Here is a 23940-nt window from a genome sequence, read left to right as displayed (position 1 = left end):
CTCTGCACATTGTACACAGTTGGAACCATTCATCCAGAAACTCTGGTTTGAACTTTCTGAAGTACCTGTGGGATTTAGAACAAATCCCGGTTAACTTCAGTAGAACTGGGGCCCTTGCACACTTGAATAATTGAAAGTTTGAGTCAGAATCACCAGAAACATGTTTTTCAACCTTTTACAATTTGCAGCACCTTAAACCCTATTTTTTTTTCAGTGGAAGTGTCAGTTCCTGTGTAGTGCTTTAATACTGCAGAAAATAGGTTTGCTTTTCTTAGTTACCCTCTGCAGACCCTTTGAAAACACTCTGTGAACACACAGATTGCAGGTTAAAAACTGTAACTTTGATATATCTCAAAATATTTATGGTTTTATCTAGAGCCCTTTGTCCTGGCGTCATTCAAACAATTACACAAAAGTCAGTGTCTAGTTCTTGAGTTTAAAAAAGGTGACAAAAAAAAAAAGGGTCAACTTTCAATGTTTAGTATTTAAATTTTTTGAACGCCTATTGCATTATTTTTTGAGCTCTAGCTTACAGTTTTTGAATGTTTGCTGTTGGTAATGATGCATTCCTGATACAACACGCCTTGTGTTGGTGCTCTATGCATTATATAAGTCCAGTGTTAAAACCAAAATTTTATATTGGAATATGGGGTGGAGGAGACACTCTCCATACTTGTTTCCTGCTGAATACCCTGGAAAACCTGGGGAAGCAATCTGTCCAGGACCATTGGAACACGACATTTTTACATTACAGAGTGACATATGCAAACCTGAGGTGTGGATCCATGCTGTTTTCTGGGACATGATAGCAAACCTGGCCTCAGCTCTACTCTGTACTGAAGCTACAAGAATGACATCCTGAGGAGAGCACAGAGCCAGGACCAGGCCATCAAACACTGCTCTAAAGGTCATCTCCCTCTTGGCACCAGGAGGAGCCACGGCCATAAGCCATTTGAGTTTATGGCTTTTACCTTGGTATGTTGTTTGTCTTCTAATAAACTTCTTGACTCACTAATCATCTGTTCAGAGGAGCTTTCTGAGCTGTGGCTGGGGAAGAGATGGATGCATCCAGTTCTGAAATTATGCAGTGAAATGCTACTCTGCATATTATAGCTGCAGTAGGATATATTAGCCTATAAAACACAGCACGGGAAAGGCTTTGGGCAGGCAAGGGGCTGCTGAGAAAAATGGGAAGGAGGGGCTTGGTGAGCTGTGTGATGAAGGGAGGCAGTGCAGGGAAAACATGTGAGCCTTGGTGAGGCCTGGAAGGTCATGGGAGATGAGAAATAGTCACTATAGGACTGTAGAGAGCAGCAAATAGAAGTGATGATGAGCTGTGTGATGCCAGGAGAGAGAACACCACAAAAGTCCCTTCCAAGCTCTGGGATATCCCAGCTGGATACAAAGGGAACTGAAAATGCCAGGCCGCAGGTTGTCCCTGCACCACGGCCAGTCTGACCGCAATGGGGGTACTGTCACCAGCCTCACACACTGCAGTCAGGGACTTTAGGGACTTGGGAAAGCAGCAAGGCCCTTTCTGACACAGGGTAACATGCAGAGGGGTGGGGAACAAGCGAGAGGCAGTGTTTAGGTGTTTAATTAAACTCCATCCAGCCTGAAGGCGGTACTCAAAAGAGCTCAAGGTTCTTCTGTGGATGAGGTCAGGTTTCTCCCTCAGTCCCAAACTCAGCAAGGGTTGACCTGAAGAACCTGACCTGGCTCTTTGTAAAGGTTTGGGTCACTCTGGTTGGTTTGGTTTGGTTCCTCTCAATAAAGCTTTAACTGAGGACATTATTAACTGGAGTGGCTGCAGTGTTTGATATCTGGTTTGGCGGGCAGAAAGACAAGCCTACATGTTGGCATTAGAAAGGAATTGTTAATTGTTACTGTTTGAAAAAACAGATTTCTCCGAGGTTAAATATCTGACGATGTTAATAGTATGAAACAGACTTTCAATTCTGAATCACGGGTTAAAATCAACACCAAATGAGGAAGGATGCAACATTGCTCCTTCTTGGAAAATGCTTGTAAGCTACATGAAGTTAGCCTGGCTTGCTCAGATAAGGTCTGTCCTTTGATTTTCACCAGTTTGGTCAGTTGTGAAAGTGACTGGATCATTGTGGTCCACAGCCATGCTGAGGTGTTTGCAGCTGAAATGCAGCAATGTAAGCAGAACTGCAGGAATTTGAGCAGTTGTTTCATCTATTCATTTGTTTCAGTGGCTGCTCCCATGGCTTAGTTCAAACTGCCTTTCATGGCTGCTAAATGAAGGGAAATTTTGGGAACATGCAGCCACCGTGGCAGTTTTGGGGTCCAATTTGCTTTTAGACTTTTGGGAATTAGTTATAGGGCTGTATAGGGTAACAGTTTGACTGAGGACTAACATTAAACAAACTACTAAAAGATCATTTCTACTCTGAAAAGACAATTTTTTAAGTGCCAGGAAAAGCTACATGGTCACTGAAACCTTTATCTGGTCCCTTGTTCTCTGAGCCACTCTGAACATGACTTTACTTCCATGACCTTGTACTTTTTTTTTGCTGCAGAAAAGCAATGGCCTCATTAAATAAACCTGACCAAACTGGTCCCTATTGCACAGCCGTTCTCTGTGTGCTGAGGGTCACAAGGACAGAAATAAAAAGCCATTCTTCTGGTGACCCTTGTGATATGCATAAAGAACATGAAGCAAGATTATCTATATTGAGAACCGGAGTTTTCTGAATTTCAAGTACCTATTTTTACACTGGGTTAGCATCTCCTCTGCCCCTCCAAGCCTTGCTAACAGAAGATCAGCAGCAGGAAGAGTGAAGCAATTCTTCTGCTGAAGCAATTCTGCTCTTTGGGCTTATGGAATGCCAGTCATGACTGTGAGCTTGCCGCTGGTGAGGCAGGATGCACTTTGGAGCAGGTATTTGCTGACAGCAGAAAAGCAGGGGACTCCTGAATTCCTCTCCAGGCTCCAGAGAGGGATGTGTTTCAGTGACCACAGTTTTCTGCCTGCCTTTTTGAAGTGTGGTCTCTCCAGCTTCCCTTTTTCATTCTTGGGCTGTTACTCAGTCAAGTGTTGCCTGTGGGTTCCCCCATCACCTTGGGTAGGTTTTGCAAAGCCCAGGGAGGTCTCAGGGGCCACAGCTGCACTTAGCAGTTGGATTAAAGGTAGATTTGGCACATCTGCAGGAATGGCAATGGGAACAGTGTGTTCAGTTCACACCTACACCTAATCCTCCCTCTTCCCACCCCAGTTCTTGTTCAGCTGGCATCTTTCTCCTCCACATGGTGCTGGCATAGCCCCCCTCCCCAGGCCATCAACATTCATCCCTACTGACCCTTCCTCAACCTCTCATCCAGTCTCAGTATCTTTTTTCTTCCCAAATCTCAGTCTCCTTAACAGCCAGGCTCCAGTACCACATCCTGACCCCCCATGTTTTGCCCAGGTCCCCTTCCTCCACCCCAGGCACCCAGTGCAACCTCTGTAAACCTCAAGTCTCCATCCTCTGCCTCAGCTATTGTCTCACAATCTAATCTCCTTTTCTTGTTCGTTATCTTACTCCTCACACTGCTGTAGAGTTCTGGTAGCTTCCTTCTTTATGTGGTTCAGGAGGAGACAAATCCTGGGAAAGCAGGAGGGAAGGAGTGCCTGCTCTTTGCTTCGGTGCCCTGTCCACAGGCTAGAGGAGCCAGAATCACAGAATGGTTTGGGTTGGAAGAGACCTTCAAGGTAATCTCATTCCACCCCCTGCCGTGGGCAGGGACACCTTGCACTGTCCCAGGTTGCTCAGAGCCTCATCCAGCCTGGCCTTGGACACTGCCAGGGATCCAGGGGCAGCCACAAATCCAGAACTTCCACTAAACTGAAAGTCCTGCTTGTCCCTAGGATGCCAGGTGCATAGTGCAGACGAGCTTCAGCAAATCTTCAGAAACGCAAGCTGTGAGGCTTTCTTGAGGCTGAGTTTTACACGCACAGGTGTGCTGATCGAAGAGCTCACTGCCAGCAAGTGGGAGGTCTCCCTGCCTCCTCTTCCCTTCCCTGCCTCCTTTTCCTGAGGGCCTGCTGCCACCATTTATCTTTCACCAGCCCTTCTATCCCCTGCACCTTCCTCTGACTGCTGGCACAGAGCTCATCCAGCCCCTTTCTGTGAGATTAGTGAGGTGTGTGAAAGAGCCTGATAAGAGAGAGAAGTGACACTGAGGGGGCTGAGACAGCCTGGCCAGGAGAAGGAGCCAGGCAGGGACCTTCCAATTCTCTTATCCCAAAACCCCTGGACAAACTCAGCTCGTCAGAGAGATGTAGTCTCTGGACCTGGTCAAATAGTGCCTGCAGATTTTCAAAGTGTTCTAATGTCGTTAAATTGGGGCAGGCTTTCACGAAGGCAAATTTCATGTTCCTTTTTCAAAGGCTAAGGGCAACAAAGCCTCTCTGAAAAAGATTACCAGAGTATTTTGACAATGCAAAACACAACCTAGCCCTAGTCTTAGAGATAGGAGAAACTTCTGGCTAAGATTTTCCCATGTAATTCAGGTTTAGGTAAATATTTAGCATGGAAATTTTAGCTAAAATAGCTAATGTTTGGTAAATGTTCTTTAACAATCTTAACAATAGAGCTGTCAGCCCCACCTACAAGAAATGGTTTGCAACTTTTTGGCAGAAGGATCTAGGATTGAATGGCTATAAGGCAAAACTGGGAAAGTAATGTTGTTAACTATTTCCCAATGAGTCATCAACAGGTTTTTTAAAAACTTTATAAGAACAACAGTTTCTTAGAACACATGAGATGCTTTTCTTCAGAAAGTAGCATTAGAATGAGGGAGGAGTGGAAATGCATGTGCTTTTCATCTGCACAGAACACAAAGAGACTACATAATGTAAAGCAGACCTTAAAAGAGACAAATAAGCATGTTAGCGAAAAAATACAAGAAGAACAAATCTGGAGAAAAATGTTTCAAGTGCACACTGAAATGCTTTCATATCATCTAAAGTATATGAGCTAGGCGGAGGAAACTGCTCCCAGAGTCACGGCAGGGCTGATAGATTGGCTCATGTGCCCAGGACTGATAAACAGGTTTTGTGCAAATCTCTTTCAGACCGTTTCCCTTTTCTTCTGATAAATATTTTAAAAGGAATTTGTCTCACCAAGATGACTTCAGTACGAGAGAGTGAAAGGAGCAGGGAGTTTAATATTAATGGGTCTGAAAGAGCTTTACAAATTTTCTGGTTTGGTTTGGTTTGACTTTATTTTCTGTGGCGGGCAACTGGTATCACTTACAAACTCCCACAGAGAGTCTTTGCTGCTGCTGCTGCTGTGGTTACAAGCCACTCACAGGCAGAAGTCTGAACGACTTCTGGCACCTTTATGGTCATCCCGTTTCCCTCTTTTTCTCCTCTAGCCTCTGTCTGCAGAGCCCTGGAAACACGATAGCCCCAGCCCCACCCTGCTGCTGGAAAGTTCCTGGAAACCATCAATCAGAAGGAGTTGCCTTTAGCAACCAACAACAAATCTGCCCGAGTTCACCACAGGGATGGAGAGTACATGGTTATTACTGCGTTGATGTTCAGCTGAGAATTCCTGGCATCAGGAAGGCTTAACCTGTAGGAGCTTTAGGAGGGCAAGTATTAAGTAATGTCTGCAGGGTGTGATGGGAGTCTCCTTCAGTCTGACTGCATCCCAGTCACTGTCACTGAGAGCAGGAAGAGATCCTGAGCCAGTTTGGAAAAGAAGGACCTGTCTCAGTTGCTAAAAACACCACTGGACAGCCTTGCAGTCCTCAGCAAGGCTTCTTCTGCTTGAAAAATCTGCAGGAGTGGAAATGTCACAGCCAGCCTTTCTAATAGCCTGAATTATAATATATTTTAATGTTCTTATTGCTGACTTGTTATGTAAAACCTTAAACACCTTGTCAGTGGAAGATATATCTATTTAAAGCGTATGCATATATATAGGTGTGTGTGATATATATATATATATATATGTATATATAGTTGGAAAACCATATCTGACTGTGGATACCAGACCCAGGTAGTTGAAATGTGTGCAGTAGTGTCTCCAGGCTCAGGTTTAGGAACACCTCCCATCTCTTCCCAGTGCAGGCAAATGTGACAGCACGAGCTGTGAGATTAGAGAGCACAGGGATGCACACTCAGAATTACAGCCATTCATAAGCCTCATCCACGGACCAGGTGCTGCCTTCTACAGAGAGAGTCTAAAAAAAAGTGCAGCAGCCTCTGAGGGTGAGTGTCAGCACAGGGGTTATGGATTCTGACCCTCCCAACTCAAAATGTTTCCCTAGGTCAGGGCAGCTGCCCCTGTGCTAACACCTATGCCTTTGGGAGCAGGAGGTGGAGAGGAAAAGGAAGGAAAACATAAACACACACTTTAAAATCAGCTCTGGTTTTGGTGGGGGGAGAAAGCCAAAGAGGAGGATTTCTTTATTCCTTTCCTCCCCTAGGCTCTAGATGTGGGGAACGAGCCTGTTGGGGTGTTGGAGCAAGGCAGAGCTGTTGTGCAGATCCCAGTGTTTCTGCTCATCCTGCCCTTGGGGAAGTTCAGTAATTTCAACACCATCTCTGGGATTTTCCAGAGAGCACAGTCTACCAGTTAGTCATTCAGCCTATTCTCCTAGTGCTCTTTTGAAAGAATCGAGGCATTTTCAGAGAAGTCAGAGGTCATCACTGGCTTGGCTTGACATTTACACTTGTATTTTTTTATCAGAAGACAGGAATGGCTTTCAATGCTGGTAAACCTGAACACAGCAGATTTTGTTTTCTCCTCAAGAGTTTTAGAGCTCACTTCCTCAGACCTATTCACAGCCTAAAAATAACTCTCTTTTCATCGATTCATTAACAAACCCCTATTGCAGTGCACTGCACCTTGTTATTGATGCTCTTAGAGATACAAATAACTGCCTGATCCCTTCTGCTGGACAATCAAATGCCAGAGCATATATTTATTTAATGATAGAGCAATTAATTTTTAATTTTTCCCCTCTCTTTTTGTAGCTGTCTAAAAGCTACAGGAATGCCTGAAGCCTGAGGAAGTGCTACCTACCAGAACAGGTTCAGCTGCCTGAGTATCTGGTTTATCCTTTGGTAGGTCTGGGCACCAATATCATCCCTGAACACAGCAGGGGCCACAAAGGCAAAAGTGGAAGAACTTCAAATAAAATACCCAGTTTTGCATTCTTTGGACTTCCTGGGGATAGGGTGGTGACTTTTTACTTTTATTTAGATTCACTATGAAGTGAATACAGGCAGTAAATTTCCCAACAGATAAAGGGAGAAATAGCAAACAATATTATTATTAATTATCAATAGATGAAGATTTTGAGGTCTTCATCAAACTCACACTTTCACTCTTCTGGGCCAGGTGAGAGGCACTTCTTGCTCTGAAGGGTTTAAAACCCAAAGAAACCAGAGAGTCTTCAAAGTTAGGGGGAGTCCACTTTTCACAGACGGATAAATTAGATCTGCAAAAGTCCTGTGTCCTTCTGCACAAGATTACTCCTTTTCCCATAGTTTATTTTAAAAATAAGACAAGCTTTGCTAATTAGCATCATTGTACACATGATCTTTTCTTTGGCAAGTATGCTCCTTAATGTGCCACTGAAAATAATTCAGTTACCTTTGACCCTCTCAGTTTATTTAGAGACCTCAAAGTACCTCAGCATACACACAGTAATAACTGATAAGGGAATGAAGTTATAAACAATCCTGATTTGTATTATGCTGGCTACACCAAAAAGCTGCTTTTCCATAATCTGCTTATTGCCTTTGTAATCCTCACAACAAGACCTCTGAAAACCTCCCTAGGGCGTAAAGATAGAAAAGAATCAAATGGGGATGGGGCAAAGGGAAAGAGGTTTAATAATTGAGGAAAATCTCATTTGAGCAAAGACTAATTCATGAGCACACCGAGCTCCATATGGTTCCATGTAAAGGCTCCAAACATGGCTGGAAGGGAGGAACACAGTTGTGCCTCTCAGATATAGATTATACATCTGGATTAGACCTAGGCAAAACCTGAGCCTAGGAAGGAGGGATTTTGCTCTAAAAGGTATGCAAGGAAGCAGGCAGAGCTAAAGCAGCTTTAACCCTCCCAGTCGAATTCAGAAAATATCAATTTCCCATTTGCTTGCCCTAGTGCTGAGAATTCATCTATTTCCAGAACCAGTAAACATGGCTTTACTTCACATGGGGGAACTTTGTCCCTGAAATAGAACCTATCTGTGGGGACAGCCCTCTAGCCATGCCATGCCAGTCATATCAGCTCTGTTTTTACCATAGTTTTGAGCCACACCAGTCTCTGTGAAATGATGCTGCCATGTTTGGGATAGCCCAGTTTCAGAGCTGGTTTCTCCCATATTTCTGTGGCACTCAGTCCCTGGGACAGAGACTAGAAGGTAGTTCCTGTTAGCTCTCTGGTGTGTGGTAGATGAACACCCAATGCACAAACAAGTTCTAGACATGGAGGGAACTGTAGTCCATACCTGTGACTTGCACTCAGATAGATTTAAATGTATTCTGAATTTATTCTTTTTTATTTTGGGGCTCATTCCTTGCTCAATATGATTTGCTCCTTGTAGTAAATCCACACCCAACAGGGACGACGGAAGGAAAACCAACCACAAAAGACAACCAACAGCACAGAAGTGACTGAAGCCAATTCTAGGGAGAAGCAAGTTTTGGGAAGTGTAATGCTCCTGGGCAGGCTCTGGGGAGCTTATGGACCTTGCTGACCTGACAGGCCCTGTAGCAGATCCCTGGGGGCACTGCTGGTATTGTTTTTGCTTCCCCCTCTTTGAAAGAGTTTGCAAGTAAAGGCCTCATGATGAAGGCAACATCTTTTTTTAGTGCAGCCTCCCTGAAAGCAGAACACAATTTCTTCAGCTTTGTAATTCAAAAGCATTTTAATTCCATAATGGCATTTATTCTTCAGGCTGTGAATTGACCATAAATAGTTCTCAGCAAGAAATTGCTGTTGGGACTGTGGTATTTATTAGAGACAAGTCAGATAAAGTACCTTAGGCTAGACTGCAGCCCTTTTGGTCTCTGTTCATGACAGTGAGGAGGCTGGGAGGACCTGAGGGGATCTCTCCATCCCAGAGCACATCACAGTTTTCCACACTGCTCCCTCACTGCCTCAGCAGCATGGCAGGGCTGGGAGAAGGAGTGGGAAGGACTTGAGCACACTGCAGACTGCAAACCTGTACCCCAGGAAAGCTGACAGCTTTGGTGACTTAGGAGCACACATGCCCATGGAGTTCAGCATATTGCACAGCCCCTGAAAAAATGCATGAAGTAGTCACAGTCATTGCTTGAAGGCACCCATATTTACAGGCATCTAAAAATAATAGTGATTAAAGAAAATTGCCTTGAGTTAAGACAGTGTCCAACATTGTCATGCACGCACCATGAATAAAAGAGTCCTCAGCTCTTGAAATTCAGTGGTCAAACACTTCTTGGCAGCATTTTAAAGTGAATAATGTTCTTTACCCCACTTTAAAATTGCCTGTTGATTTTCTGTACAATCATTTTGCCACCTGCCTGTACTAACTCATCCTTACCCAGTCCCACCAGTGAGATCCATGGGGTGGGATCACAGAAATAACCGCCTGAGTTTAATGTGGTACAAGTGACCACCTTTCACATCGAGAAAGGCACAAATCTCAACATCACTCAAGGCTAATCTGCTCTCTCTGATTTGAGCTTCCCATATACTCACAGTGAACATAACCTTACAGAAGCCATGACACAGCGGATGAGAAAGCATCTGAGCTGTTTGTCTCCAGGGACCAAACCCTAAGACGCTTTGCAGACAGATATTGGCTTGAAGACTGATGCAGCAGGATAAAAGTTTCCCTGTATAGGATAATTTTATTGGAAGCAAAGCAGCTCAAGAGTCAACTTATCCACCAGTAATGTTGTCAATTTTTGTTACTTGGAGAAAATATAGCACGATGATTACCAGTGTGCGTGTCTAGTGCTTATTAAAAATAAATCCCATTCTTTCTGGCCTAGTCGAGAACTTTCTGAAATTCTTTTGCTGCAAAAGGGTGACTGATGTGGGATGCAGAGTGTTCCTATTTTTAGCTTTGTAGCTATACTTGCCAATCTTTGAAGTGCATTGATACGAACCAGAAACAGCTGGATCTTCTGTCAGCAAAATGGGAAAGTAGGTGGCGTGTAGTCATTGAATTAAGGAGCTTCATTGCTGCCCATAATCACTGATTGCATATTATCTAATGGCAGAAGAAGAGAAATTGTTAACATCTGACAGCTTCAATTTCAAGTATTTTTAGGAGACGCATCAATTGAAGCACTGATTAGACAGAAGTGGACCAAAACCATCAGTTGATTGCTTTTAGACATTACAATCTATTTTTAAAATGAATGAAAACAAGTCTATAAATTTATTCAGCTGCAATTTCAGTCTGCTCACATGTCGTGATCTTGCTCTGTTTTGCAAACACCAAAGGCAACTGATCTATGTCAAATGACCAGCCCTCTTTTCTCCCCTATATATAAATAGTTCCTGTAGCTAATTTCTACTGGGAAAGAGAAATATCTTTTATTTCTGCTTTGTGTGTAGACACAGTTCAGAGCAATTAGCTGCATTTAGGATACTTCAGATTATTGTCTATTCTTCTGACAGGTCAAGAAAAGCAGCCCAGCAAGCTCTGTTTTGAAAGAGACATTATGAACATGTCCAAAGCAGTGTATACAGCTGGGTTCAAGTGCTGCATTTCCAAGGTCTTTCTTTGGGAAGGAAACGATGATTGATACTAATGCCTGCACACATTAATCAAAATGGGTATTTTCTTGCCTGCCTATTCAAACTCAGCCTCTCTGACACCGTTTGCAGTCAGCATCCCCAAGGCTCACAGCAGATGTTTGTTTGATGGCCTCTCATCTGCACTGTTATTTGGAAAGTCCATTTGGAAATAATAGCTCTATTTCAAACCACAGAAAGCAAAGGCAACACTATCAAAATCATTTACCCTGGGCAATCCAAATGAAAGCCCTGAGGGGGAAGAATATGTAACCACTACATCCATTACAACTATTTTGGGAAAGTGCTAGGAAATAAATGTGTTCATGTTCTGAAGATCCCTTTCTCTCTACTTCCCAACACTGCTAATATATTTTCAGTGCTGCTGGGTGTCCAAACATGGGAACACTGGATATTCTTAGTGTTGTGTAGTCGTAGTTGCTGCTGTGGTATTTCGTTCAATAAGGCTACTTTGCTGTGTTGGAATAGGAAAGTGGTTTAAAACAGAATGTTGGCCTGGTTTTAATGGTCTGTTAAGATAACCCTGGGCTCCTCAATCTTTTCAGAGTGCCTGAAACTAAAGCTAGTGAGAACTGTGTTTGAAAAAATATTAAATAAAGAGGGGACTGACATGGTTTCCTTGGCCACCACAAACAGAGATTTTAGGTACCATAGGCTCTCCATTTGATTTAATGTTTGAGTCACTGGCTCAAGCTAAATAGTTATTTAACCTTGACACAGCTCAGTTTAAACTTGCCTGTGTGAGTGGGAGAAAAATGGTTCAACAGGGGACTTTAATGTGCTTTCAACACAACTTGACCTTGTCTCCACCTGTGTGACCTGTGAAAGTCAGGAAGCTGTCGGCTGGACCACGACTTCAGCCCAACTCTGCTATCAAGAGAGAGCTGATCCATAACAGTGATTGGCTCTTAAATGCTGCCTTTCAGCCAGAGTGTTTCTCTATGATGAGTAAGATTCATTAGGGCTAGGCAAAGATTTACTTTCCTATTGTTGTCGATTTTTTAATACACAAAACTAAAATAAGGTTTTGGGGAAGGAAGATAGTTTTTATTTTTCCCTTGGACTTCGTTGAAAAGTTTTGGATTTGCATTGCCAAAAATGAGAAATAATAAAAATAAAAAAAATCTGGCTTGTGTGATTTTTTATTACAAGCAGCCCAAACATTTATACAAAAATAGGACTTTTCTTGCAAACAGCATCTGTTCTACCCAAGGTTTCTTTTAGGCTTCATAAGCTTTCAGGGCAGCTCTAATTCTTATTTCTGCCACACCAATAGGGCATCTGGGGCTCAGACAAATGAGGTATGGTGGCAGAGCCCAAAAGTGTCCTGTTCCCTGATATGCACTCTCAGGACTGAGCCTGGTGTCCATTCCCATCCCCCTGCAGGAGGAATGACTCCCATCAGTGCTCCCAAGGTAGCTCCAATATTGGGAATAGTTTTTATCCTTGGAATAGAGAACTAGCTGGATGATGGTATATCTGCTGAAAAATGCTGGTGTTCTTTGGATTTAAACTTCTTCTAGAAAGATTCTGCTGCAGACCAAGGTGTTGAGACTGCACTGAGGAATACTATTTATTATTAATCAAATACCTTTCTTCCGCTAATGTCTGCTGAATATTTTTTTTAAGAAGGGATGCAAAGGAGAGGGAAATGTAAATGATGCTACTGAAGCCTTCCTGTCTCCCATCAGAGAGATGGCACTTAGCAATCAGAGTCCTTTCTACATTAACAGTCACTGGACATTTTAAATAGCAGTTTGGCTTAACTGGAATACATCATGCTCCAGTACCTGTGTAAACATTAGACCATATCTGCCTATTGTTTAAATTTCCTCTTTGGGGGGCTCCAGGAAGGGTCTATTTTCATACTATCTGCTGCTGCTTTACCCACCCTAGGTTTTCCATAAAAGTGTATTTTGTGCCTGGAGGTGATTTATTGCTGTGGCTTCCTCAGCCTCATTTGAATCAGGATTTAAATAATTGGATTTCCAATATTTTTTTCCTATTTGCATTGCTGTTGTATGCAAGCAGCTTTCGTAGGACATGGGGCCTGTTCTAGCTAGGAAAGGACACATTTTGAATGTGAAAATCTCTAATTTAGCAAATAGTGTTAATTTACAAGGATTACAGGTTTTGGATTGTTACTGGTTACTGAATACATCCAAAAAAAAGAGACAGTTATTCTTAATGTGTGTATTTTTAGTGTGACTTGCCAGCAAGCTGTGCCAGCTCATTATTGTACATAATATGATATATGCATGGTAATATATATACCTTAATGCTTTTGCCTCAGGAATATTGACTAAAGACTCCCCTTTCTCTTTTATTGGTAATCTCTGTCTATATTTTCTGCAGGTTCCAAGGCTTGTTATTCCACCTCTTCCTGATTTATTGCAACAAAGTAAAGCTTCAAGTGTCATGTACCATGTTATGAATGAATTACATTAAAAATTGCAAGGATAAGTTAAATTTGATATGATCAGTGGGAGACCAGGTGCTACAGCAGAGAATTTACTGCAGGGATTTGCATGAGTATATGGAAGTCACAAAAAGACGTCCTTTGCCTAGATTTGATGCTGTTTTTACCCGAGGAAGCAGGACCTTAGAAGAAATGTGAGGAACCAGGCTTCACTGTGTGTTGCTGGGAACTGGGAAAGTTGCTGGCTCCTAGAAAAGAAGTTACAGGTCAGAGGTGGGTTCAGGGTGCCCTGTTTGAACAGGAGCAGCCAGGAGGAAGGTCAGGGAGAGCTGGCACTGCTCCTGTAAGAAAAGACAGGAATGGTCCAAGCAGAGTTTCCTGGAGCAATTTTCTGGCTGCAACAGTCACTTCCACTAGAAAATGCCAAGCTGCTTTCAGGAACTTGGGGCTCAGTTTCTTAGCTCCTTCAGAAAATGGCTTCTCCAGCTAATTTTAGCTTCGTATTTGGTCCCACACTCTAAAGTTTAGTAATGTTCTCTTTTCTCTTAGGAGATGTCTGTGAAGGTATCCACAAACTTAATCATCCCTCTGTGCCTTCCTGGCCTATTTAAAGGGACTGGAGAAAAGAAAAAGAAGAGGTAACAATTCAGTAATACTGGAGGTGTACTGAGAGACTGATCTGGACTGCAGTCATCCATCCTCCCCTGATGTTGACTTAACTCCCTGTATGTACCCAGTGCATATAACAAATAATGAGGTCTCATGCTGCATTCACAAACTCTTGCAGAGAAGCCTCCAGGTTGTTCCCAGTCCCAATATTCATCATGCAAGGGAATGTTCTGTGGTGTAATTGTGCATCACAGACCTTCCCTGTGGGGCTGCAATGCCTGGCCCTACTCCATTTCCTTTAAAAATGCAAACCATGGATCCATGTTTTCTGTAGCATAACAGGCACTCCTCCCTGGGTCTTGGAAAGACAAGATCTGGAAATGACCACTGGTGTAAGAGATACACAACCGCCACAAATAATTTCCCTTTGCCTTTGGTTTTCCCTATTGCAACGGCCAGATCTCAGGCTTTGTTTGAACACATTTGAATCACCTTTCTCTGGGGACTTGTGAGCCCTGGGAACACCTAAATAACACAGGAAATAAGGAGCTTGTGTGTGCTCTCAGAGCCTGGGCTCAGTCTTAGCAGCTGGTTCTGTGAGGAGAGGCTAGGCAGGAGCAGGGGGTTGTGAGCCTTGAGCAATGCCTGCTGTTATTTTGAATTTAAATGTAATTGTCAATACACTTGGGGAATGACACTGATGCATGGACATGGCATGGAAATGAGGTTTGACAAAAAATTAAAGGTGTGAATGGATTTTTGCTGTGTTGTTAATCACCTAGCAAGTACTACAGCCTAAGAAGTGCCTGTAACTTGTACAGGGTTTAGCAGGGTGTCAAGGTCTTTCAGGTGAGAGTAACCAGGAGAGCGTGGTGATAACATGATATGCTGGACTGGGTTGGTTTTGTTTTTTGGGGTTTTGGTTGGTTTTTGGGGTTTGGTTTTTAGTTTTTTTGGGTTTTTTTTTAAGGTTTGGGTGTGGGTTTGTTTGTTTTGGTTTTTATTTTCTCTTTCTTTTCAATGATGATAGATTATCTATTTATTGCCTTGTCTAGAAGGCATTTATAATGATCAGTGTCAATATTTATGATGAAATAAAGCACTCTAAAATGTCTTTTCAGTGAGGCTATTTTTCACCTGGCATTAATTCACTGAGTGCATAATACAGTCAGATGTGTTAGCCAAGAATAAACTCAAGCCCCAGTGTAGGGCTAAGGATGTTTAATGTATCTTGACAGTCATTAAGTAGTTGGTAAAGGACTAGCAATGAATTCATTATTCTCCTTATGAATCAATTCCTATTTATAGCAAACTATCAAAAATTCCACACTATAATATGGAGATTGAGATCATACATAATGGTTCTTTCACCAGAGGCAGCCATGAAAGGACTGGTGAGACTAGAACAAATTACAGTTAATGATAGACTCTTTCTCAGAGAATTAAACACTTTAATTGGTCAATCAGGTTGGGCATTTGAGAAAGGAAGACTTGCAATTATGTGAAAGCCTGCCTACTGTACTTTGGCAGCCTTATGGGCCTCTGACAGTTTTTCATCAGGATTTAGGTTTGTCATCATGTTCTAATCCTCACAGCTACACCTAGCCAAGAATGAAAGCTGCTTCTTGACCTCATGGGTTTTGGGGGTTCCTTTGGAAGAATGAAACTGGTAGAGCAAGATTTTGGTAATGATGCACTGCTGTCTTGGGGTACAATTAATTTTCGACTTCTGTGTATCAGCTGGAGTGTCTTTTGAAGGCTTAAGTGAGATGTGATACCCAGACCCTTCTGCTTAAGGGCGAATTTCACCTTCTCTGCATATACAATAGGCAGTGCCATCAGTTCCTTGTGAGTTTTCTGCAGCACTGAAGTCAGGGATGTTAGGGTAGCAGCACTCGGTAGCAGTGCTTGAACCCATAGGTTTTGTTCTATGTTCTTATTTTTCAGGTGACAGTAGGATTGCATCTTGCATCTAATTCAGAGGAGATCACTGAACATTAACTAAAGACCCAGGATGTACAACAAAATTCATTACATGTGTTCCTGTGAAAAACCTTTCTCCACTCTACCTCAGTTATCTTCCAGATAAACATCAGGATAACTCCATGTAGTGTTCTGCCTTGCAAGTTTAGTTTGTCATTTGTTCAGAGAAAGCTTTGTCTCTCAGTCTGTGTTTTACCAGCCTGCTCTCTACAGTGCCCTGGTTCTCTAGGCTTTGAGGTGCTAATGTTGTGTTGTGACTGCTTTTAAGAGCCTGTGTTACAGCATCTGTAACAAAGCACCATTGTGCAGGTTTCTGTGTGTCCCACATGAATCAATGAGCTGGAGCAGCTGTTCTACATCAGAGAAAGCTCTGCCTTCTCTCCTCTGGAGATTCTCATATTAGAAGTGAGGTAGGATTTTGTTCAAAGCAAAACAAGACTCTACCTTGCAGCGGACAGCAGCTCTTGCTTGATGATTGTGGTGAACATGGTGTGCTTTAGGCCTGGCTAGTTACTGCTAGAAATGATTGCATGACACTAGTGAAAGTTCATATTGCAGGCTTCAGGGAGCTTAACAAGTGAGCTTTTGAAGCACAAGGGAGACTTCCCCACATGGGAAGGAAGAACAAGAGTGGGTGGCTTTGAGGACACCACAGCAGTCTCTGAGCTGAGCTGAGCAGTCTCAGCCATAGTCAGGGTCACAGGCCAGTCTGCAGCCTTGGATCAGGGGACGTAGGCCTGCTTTGGGCCAAGCATGGAAGGCTGCAGCAAAGGGATGCAGTGGAATATAAAACTTGGCTGCTATAGTTCAGGTGCCAGGAGAGAAAGGGGAGCTGGATCTGACACCCCATCAGTCACTCAGACTTGCCATGGCGGGGCTGTGGCTGAGGCGCTGGGAGGCCGCAGCTGTTCACCTGGCAGCTTAGTTTTGCTACATTATCCTGTGGGACTGACAAGTGGCCACATATCCTCACCTTCCCCAGGCAGGTGAGTCCTTTGTCCAGCACTCAAACCATTTAGAAAATGAGGTGTTTGTGGGTCCTGACAAAAAGCAGTCACCGGTGGTGAGCGGAGAAAAGCCATCAGCAGCCACGACAAAACCCCAGAGAAAATCTGTACCAAGCCAGCTTTGTTCTCTGCTGCCTTTTACAGACGACAACCCACTTTTTCCTACAGACTCTCATTTCTTTCCTCTCCCTACAGAGAAGTCTTCTTTCAGCTAAGCTGAGCAATACTGAGGCAGGTGCTCCCTGAACCATGCCTGGCCCATGAGGAGAGGGGACACCCTGAGGTGATAAATGTGGCTGTGACACGGCTGCAGCCAGACCTGGGCCAGCAGTTCTCAGCGAGTGACAGGGACTTCTTGTGGGGAATAAAGCAGTGACCCTACACGTGAGAGGATTCCCAGCCCACCGCTGGATACAGCTGGATTTTGTGCACATGCAGGGTCAGGAGCTCTGGTGAGCAATGGAGGTGTCTGCAGCCACGCTCAGGGCAGAAGGCAGGAAAGCTGTGGAAGCTGAGGAATTCAAGCAGAGCCTCCATGCTCCGTGCCAGGAAAAGAGCTCAGGCAGCAAAATAGGGACATCATGATGCCTTGAAGGTAAGAAACAAACCTTTTCAGTGCCAAAACAGGCCAAGAACCCCTGGGCAGCTGAAGAGCCCTCTGTTTGCCCTTGCCGAGACCCTGAGTCAGCCATGCTGCCCTTGAATTCCAGCTGCCTGTTTGGTTGCCAGCCACTCTAGGTCTCCTGAAGGAGGAATTCCCCTCCTCTGACTCTGCCCAGAGAGCAGCTACAGCCACTCCCTGTCCCTGGAGCCCTCTTTCCCAGCGGGCAGTGGCAGGCAGCAGCCTGGCATTGCAAACGAGCAGCATGAAAGGACTGTGCCATTGTCCCCAACAATGCTGCCCCATGGAAGCCTCTGCTTTGCTCCAGCCTTTAATTCCAGTCAGTAGCCCCTTTGGGAGCTCAGGTTTGCTTAGGTACAGGAGAGTTTGTTGAAATTCGCCACGGCTTAGTCGCTGAAGGCATAACAAATATTATTGAATTGAATGTAAATGTTTTGGAAATACAAATGCCAGCCAGTGTTTTTATCTCTCCTGCTTTGCTTAGGCATACAGGAGAGGGGAGCTGGCTCACAGTAGGGTTCTCAGGAGTCTCCAAGCTTTTAGTGTTGTGGCATTTAATACCCATAACCACACTTCTCATATTCAGCTGACAAATTGTCCCTGCACCAGGGGAGCCCATGTTTATTCAAAATATCCCAGCCTTGCTCATTATTATGACAAATCCATACTCCAGGCTTGCTGCCAGCTTGAAAGGCTGGGTTCCCGATCAGCAAACTTGCCGACAATCAATTCAATATAACTTGCTATTTGAGCAGATGAAGTGGGAATGAGCCCCAGGGAGATGAAAAGCCAGCAGAACTTCTGTTAACAATTAGGCAAAACTACTGCCTTCATGTGAACATTTGCATGAGCAAAAGTTTTTTGATGCACTGGGCCTTCACCTTCTGTCCTTCCCCTGTAAGAGATGCACATCACCTAACAACTCTGACCTTTCAGCTTTGCTTGTTAGGAATATGTCACTCCTGTACCTTAGGATATATTTGAGAACTCCTTATTTTTTCCCTGTAAAGCATAAATACTTCAATAGGCTTTAAAAAGCAAATTATTTGTTGAATTTTTCTATGTCTTCAGAAAGTACAGGAGCATCCACAAGATCATGCTGGTCTCACCTTCATGCTGTGCTAGAAAATGGAGGGGTGTCCAGGTGAATTGTTTTCAGAGGTCTCATGTATTTTGAACTTGTTCTCCTCATTGTAGTTGTCTCTTCTCATCCCTTTTTGCTGTTAGTTCACTGTTTTTCCTGCCCAGCTGGAAGCAGTTCCCCACAGATGTCCATTGCCATGCAATGATCCTGGTAAAGAAAATGTTATATTGTCTTCTTCTTCCCCACTGTGGCAAGCAGGAAGTTTGGCAGATGATGTTTCCTGATAGGAAGCTGATGCATGGCACAGGAATCTCTGTTATCTCAAAAAAAAATCAGCAAGCAATGCAATTTAACATGAAACTACTTTGGTGTGATTGACTCCAATTCCTATTCATAGCTTGGTCTCACATTTGCATTGTTATCTAGCAATGAAATTGTCACATCTCTGTCCCATGTAAGATTTGTGATTGCCTTGTAAGCTGGAGAGTCAATTTAAATTGAAGGCCCCAGTTAATAATGTACAAGATAATCAGTTTCACATGGCTGTTCTCAGAGATATTAAGGAAAGTATCAAAGAAATACAAATATCATGTGACATGATTAGCGTCATACAGAAGGATTTGGGATCAGCATAGTGTCTTTGGTATCTACCTGGTAATTATTACTCTGATTCCCTGGTATAACTACACTGATACCTGCAAGATTACAAGATAATTATGCTTGAATTTATTGCAGGAAACTAGAAATTGCATGGTTTGTTAACAAGAGACAAGTAGAGTATAATTGGCAAACACGACATGGTTATTTGTGCCACATCTGAGAGCATGTATTATTACTTCAAAGGTCCAAGATTGTTGTGTGAGAGGCAAGCACGAAGCCCAGCCAGTTTAGCACCTGGTAATAGGAAAGGAAAACACCAAGGAAAAAACTGCATTGTAAAGTGACCCAGCAGTTCTCCAGGGCTGAGAGCAAAATCTTAAAAAATTAGGGTTTAGAAATGTAGCAATTTTCTACACCCTAATTCCTTTTCTATTTGTGATTTGTTTTGTTTTGGGGTTTTTTTGTTTTTTCTGGGCTGGGATGCCATCAAGCATTTTTACCTTTTGCATATATTGTAGGCTTGACTAGAAAGTGTCTTCTGTGATTGCAGCCAGCTGGCCTTTGGTGACCTGAGCAGTTTCCTTGTGAAACAGAGGGATGTAAATCTGGTCACCTTATTCTTTGAGTTCAGGGGAAGATAACACATCCTGATGGAGAGAGCCCAGGGCAGAACATAACAGACTTGTGTGGGTTTTTTTTGCCCTGCTCCTGGAGGTGTTGCCTTTTACCTCCTGCAGACAGATGCTGTCTCTTTGCTGAGACCCTGCCTAGCACGTTGCCTCTGCAAGCTCAGTGAAGCCTTCTGGGCACAGGCAAAGCCTGTAAAGGTTAATAACGATGCAGTGGAATGGTCCCCAGGCAGAGATGGGGAGGTTTTTCTCAGTTAATTGGCAGTAGCAGTGAACCATGTACCCCAGGGCTGCATCCTTCAGACACTGATGAGGCAGGTTTTGCTCCGGAGTTAGGGGGCATTTGGTCTGAGTGACACATGAAGGATTCAGCTTAGCTCCTGTAGAGTCAACAGCACTGCTGTGGTACAAAAATGTCACTCATTTGAGACTGCAGCCATCACCTGGGCTGGGGCACCAGCAGTTTTGTCTAGGAGTGGCCTTGTACCTACTGTGCTTTTCTTGATAAATATGAAATTCTCTCACCTTGGCTTTTTGTTCTGTGCATACTTATAAAAAAAAAAAAGAGCAAAATGCTCTTGAAACTCATAAACCTTTTCCTTGCCAACAAGTCATCTAGAGCTGCCTCCAGGTTTGCCAAATGTCCTGGGACTTCAAGATCATTGAGCAGGGTGTTGAAGTATCCAGTATCAGCACAACCCCAGGCATTTCTACACACCTCAGACTTTCTGTAGACATCAGGTGTGAATATTCCCTGGTGTTTGTGTGCAATAACAGCAATTTTACTGTGTGATGGCACTCTGCAGCATTTGGAAAGAATTATTTTCACAATGGCAATGTTTCATTTCACCTCAAAGCCTTGAAAGAGTTTCAAATATATTTAAGATGTGTGACTAGGCACTGAGTGGATAAACAGTGATACCAAGAGTACTTAAGGGTAGGGGAGCCAGGAAAATGAAGAATTTAGTTTGGTATACAGACAGTGTAAGAATAACAGAAATGAAGAATTCTGAATTCTTTGCTGTACAAGAATAAGGCTAGAAACAAATTCTCCTAGAGCAGAGCTCAGTGGAAGAAAAATTATTATTATCTATTACAAACCAGAGATTTTTTCCAAAAGTGTTTGAAGAAACCAGATGTCTTCTGAGAAAAATGTTTCCTTATTTGGGAACAATTTTTTCCCCTTCAGAAAAAGAAGCATAATAGGGATTTAAGCAAACCCTACCTAGTGAACTTTACTTGCCTTTGTAGCACCTTCAGCACCTGAATCATATAGAATATCTTTGGTTAGATATTCTATATAGCAATGGACTGCATTATGTAACACATAAAGTTGTCCTTTTGCAGTATGTATTCAGTCATACCACTGAAACTGGGGAAGATCTTGGGCCAAATTCTGTGATCCTCGGGCTAATATTTTACATGGCATTTAAAAAAATCCCTTAGATTTCCATGCATTAAAATCAAAATCAAACAAGCAGCAGTTTTTAATCTTCAGTGACAATGTGCAATTTGTTTGTACTGACTGTCTCTCTACGACTCCCCAAAAGAAAAGGTGGGGTTTGGTAAGGGAGGGCTCAGTCCTTGCTGAATTGATGTTCAGTTTAACTACATTTCCTCAGAAATTTTGGACTGGTATCCACCTGGGGCTGCCTCCCTGCAGCAAGTTGTTTGCTTGCCAGAAGTTGAGCCAAGAAGGCAAAAGGCTCCTCCAGAGTCACTTTAGGGACACTGGCCCCCAGCACTGGTTTCAGAGAGAGGAGGAAAACAATGGCTCATGGTCTTTTCAGAGACAAGGAGTGGTGACTTAAGAGGGTCCTAATGCAAATAACGATTTTCCTCTCAGCCAAGCCAGCGCTTCCAGCTGATTTGTTCACAAAGAAGGGAGGATCTGAGGCTGTTTGCACTCACTTTGGGGTTTTTTAAATTTTTTTAAATTCTTGTTTTTTATTATTCTTTGTCTCTTTGCACTGTCAAATTGGTGCATTTTAAAAGAACAGCAAAACCTGCTGCTTTTGCAGCACATCTATTTTATAAATTATCAAAACTAACCTCCAGGCAAGCAGAGTTGCATGAATCTCACTGAGGTGTGTGCTGGAAAGTCTTGTCGAGTGACATCCTGTGCTCACCGACACAGAATGCAAAAGGCACGGGGAGAAGCAGGGCTGCAGGAAGGTGACAGAGATCTGCTTGTCCTGCCCAATGCCACCATGACAGACCCAAATCAGGGTATCTGAGAGACAAAGCAACACTGGGCACACAAAACTTCAATCCTTGCTCCACTACCACTTCCCAATGCTAGTAATTTGTGCTTTCACATTATCAGCTGGAACTGATTCCCTGAAAAATCCAAACACAACCCCAAACCATGTGCACAAACTAAACCAGTATCAGTTTATTTCTCCTTATCCCCCTCCTCAAACATCAGGCACAAGAAAGAGCTTTTTCCAGTGACTGAAATTACAGAAGCAGAAATTGCAGAATTATTACTGCAACTCCAGCTCCAGGTGGAAATTTAAAGAGATAATTGCTTACAGGTGCAAAGAGTAACCTTGCCCTTAAAACAGGCATCTTCTGTGCCTCTTGATTATGCTTGACTTTCCTTCAAAAGCAGATGAGCACAGACTGATGGAACTGAACTGCTGCAGTGGTGCTGGAGAGTGTTTAAATGGTCACACTCTTGAATGCTGAGGTACAAGGCACTCCACAGAGTGCACAATTTTGCTTGAGGCTTTCTCACCATTTTTGTCAGCTGCATCTCTACACTACTGGGTCTCACTAAGCCACATTTGGTGCTCACTGGGCCAAATTCAGCCGTTGTGCCTAATTGCTAAACAGTCTCACCTGTTGGGGCACTGGGAGAGATTTACTTTGCCTAATTGCTAAACAGTCTCACCTGTTGAGGCACTGGGAGAGACTTACTTTGCCTAATTGCTAAACAGTCTCACCTGTTGAGGCACAGGGAAAGACTTATTTTTCCTCCTTTGGATTTAGCCAGGCAGTGTTGTCTTTGAGGCAGAGAGAGTTGAGAAGCTTTCTTGGTCCTGGAGTTGGCTTGTGCTGTGAAGGTGCTGGTTTTGGATGTTTTCTCTGTGAGTATGTCACACCTTAATGACATTGGTGCTGTAATATGTGGAATGATTTTGCCTGAATGTGATGTTGTTTTTGCTTTGTGCAGTTACTTGCAGCGGTGTATTTGTGTGGCAAGCAGGTGCTGTTGCCTTGTGTCAGAGGGCATGTGCTGACACTTCTGAATTTTGTTCATGGGTGGCTTGTCACAGGTCCTTTCCAGGAAGAATTTATAAATAAGCTTTGAATAAATATCTTTTGAATAGGCATAGTTCAAGATGACTTAACATTAAAGGTAGAACTCAGCTTTGCTCAGGGTGAAAGTGCATGCAGGAGGAAAACTGTCAGGGTTGGGGAAAATGTTGTTTTATAAACCTAGGCCCTTTCATCCAAGGCACTTCTCTAGCTGCTTTTCTGGAGTTCTCAAAGTGCTGGGGAAGCTATGGCTGCCCTAGGCATCCAGCTCTGCCTCTGTGTAAACTTAAACCATCTCTTTCACTCTGTATGTTGCTGAAAGGAAGAAATGAAAACCTCCATTCGGATGCTTCAATATTCCCTTACTGCTGTAAGGTGCACTCAAAGAGCCTTGGCACTTTCTTCTTCTCAGGAGTGTGGTGTTTGTGGCTTTATTTCTTTTAACAAATGGAGTGGCCCAAAAGGAACTGACTTGTAGCACAGAATAGCTGTTACTTAGGACCTGTACATGTATTTTGGGCTACTCTTAGCCTCACCCAGCAAGCTGAATGTCCATTAGCCAATGAGCTGATCACTGTGTTCAGCTGCACTTGAAAGCCATCTTCTCTGTGTGCTCTCAGCCTCTCTGTGTTAGCACAGTGAGTGGGGTGATGGGAAATCTGCTTTTTTTTTTTTTTTTGGAGCATGTCTTCTGTTCTGACCACATTTAATATAGATCAATCTTTATGGCCAGCATGCAGTAGTACTTCCCTGGAGCCCACCTGCTGATGGCAGGGAAAATAATGCTGGACTTTGAGCTGGTAAAAGGTGAAAATCCCTTTTTCAGTCATTAATTCAAAAAGTCTGCAGGCCCCTGGATCTGTAGTGGGTTTGACTGCACTGGTTGCTAAGGGAAGAGAGGGTGTTCTCTCTGAGGAAAATGAGAAAGCAAATTGTTCG

At 43.3% G+C, this 23940-nt stretch overlaps 1 protein-coding gene and 1 long non-coding RNA gene across 2 annotated transcripts in view; both read left to right on the top strand.

The window, feature by feature from the left end:
* DNAI7 (dynein axonemal intermediate chain 7) overlaps positions 1-23940 on the top strand; it is a 352760-nt gene that overhangs the window by 72389 nt on the left and 256431 nt on the right. The gene's annotated exons all lie outside the window — the stretch shown is intronic.
* LOC146443906 (uncharacterized) overlaps positions 22749-23940 on the top strand; it is a 143923-nt gene continuing 142731 nt past the window's right edge. Inside the window, exon 1 of the long non-coding RNA XR_014856115.1 lies at positions 22749-22829. This is a non-coding gene — a long non-coding RNA (uncharacterized LOC146443906). The remainder of the gene's footprint in view (positions 22830-23940) is intronic.

The sequence above is a fragment of the Lichenostomus cassidix genome, chromosome 1Aa (assembly GCF_008360975.1).
Source record: "Lichenostomus cassidix isolate B80296 chromosome 1Aa, HeHo_3.0, whole genome shotgun sequence".
Taxonomy (NCBI): domain Eukaryota; kingdom Metazoa; phylum Chordata; class Aves; order Passeriformes; family Meliphagidae; genus Lichenostomus; species Lichenostomus cassidix.
This window is presented reverse-complemented; position numbering and strand designations above follow the sequence as displayed.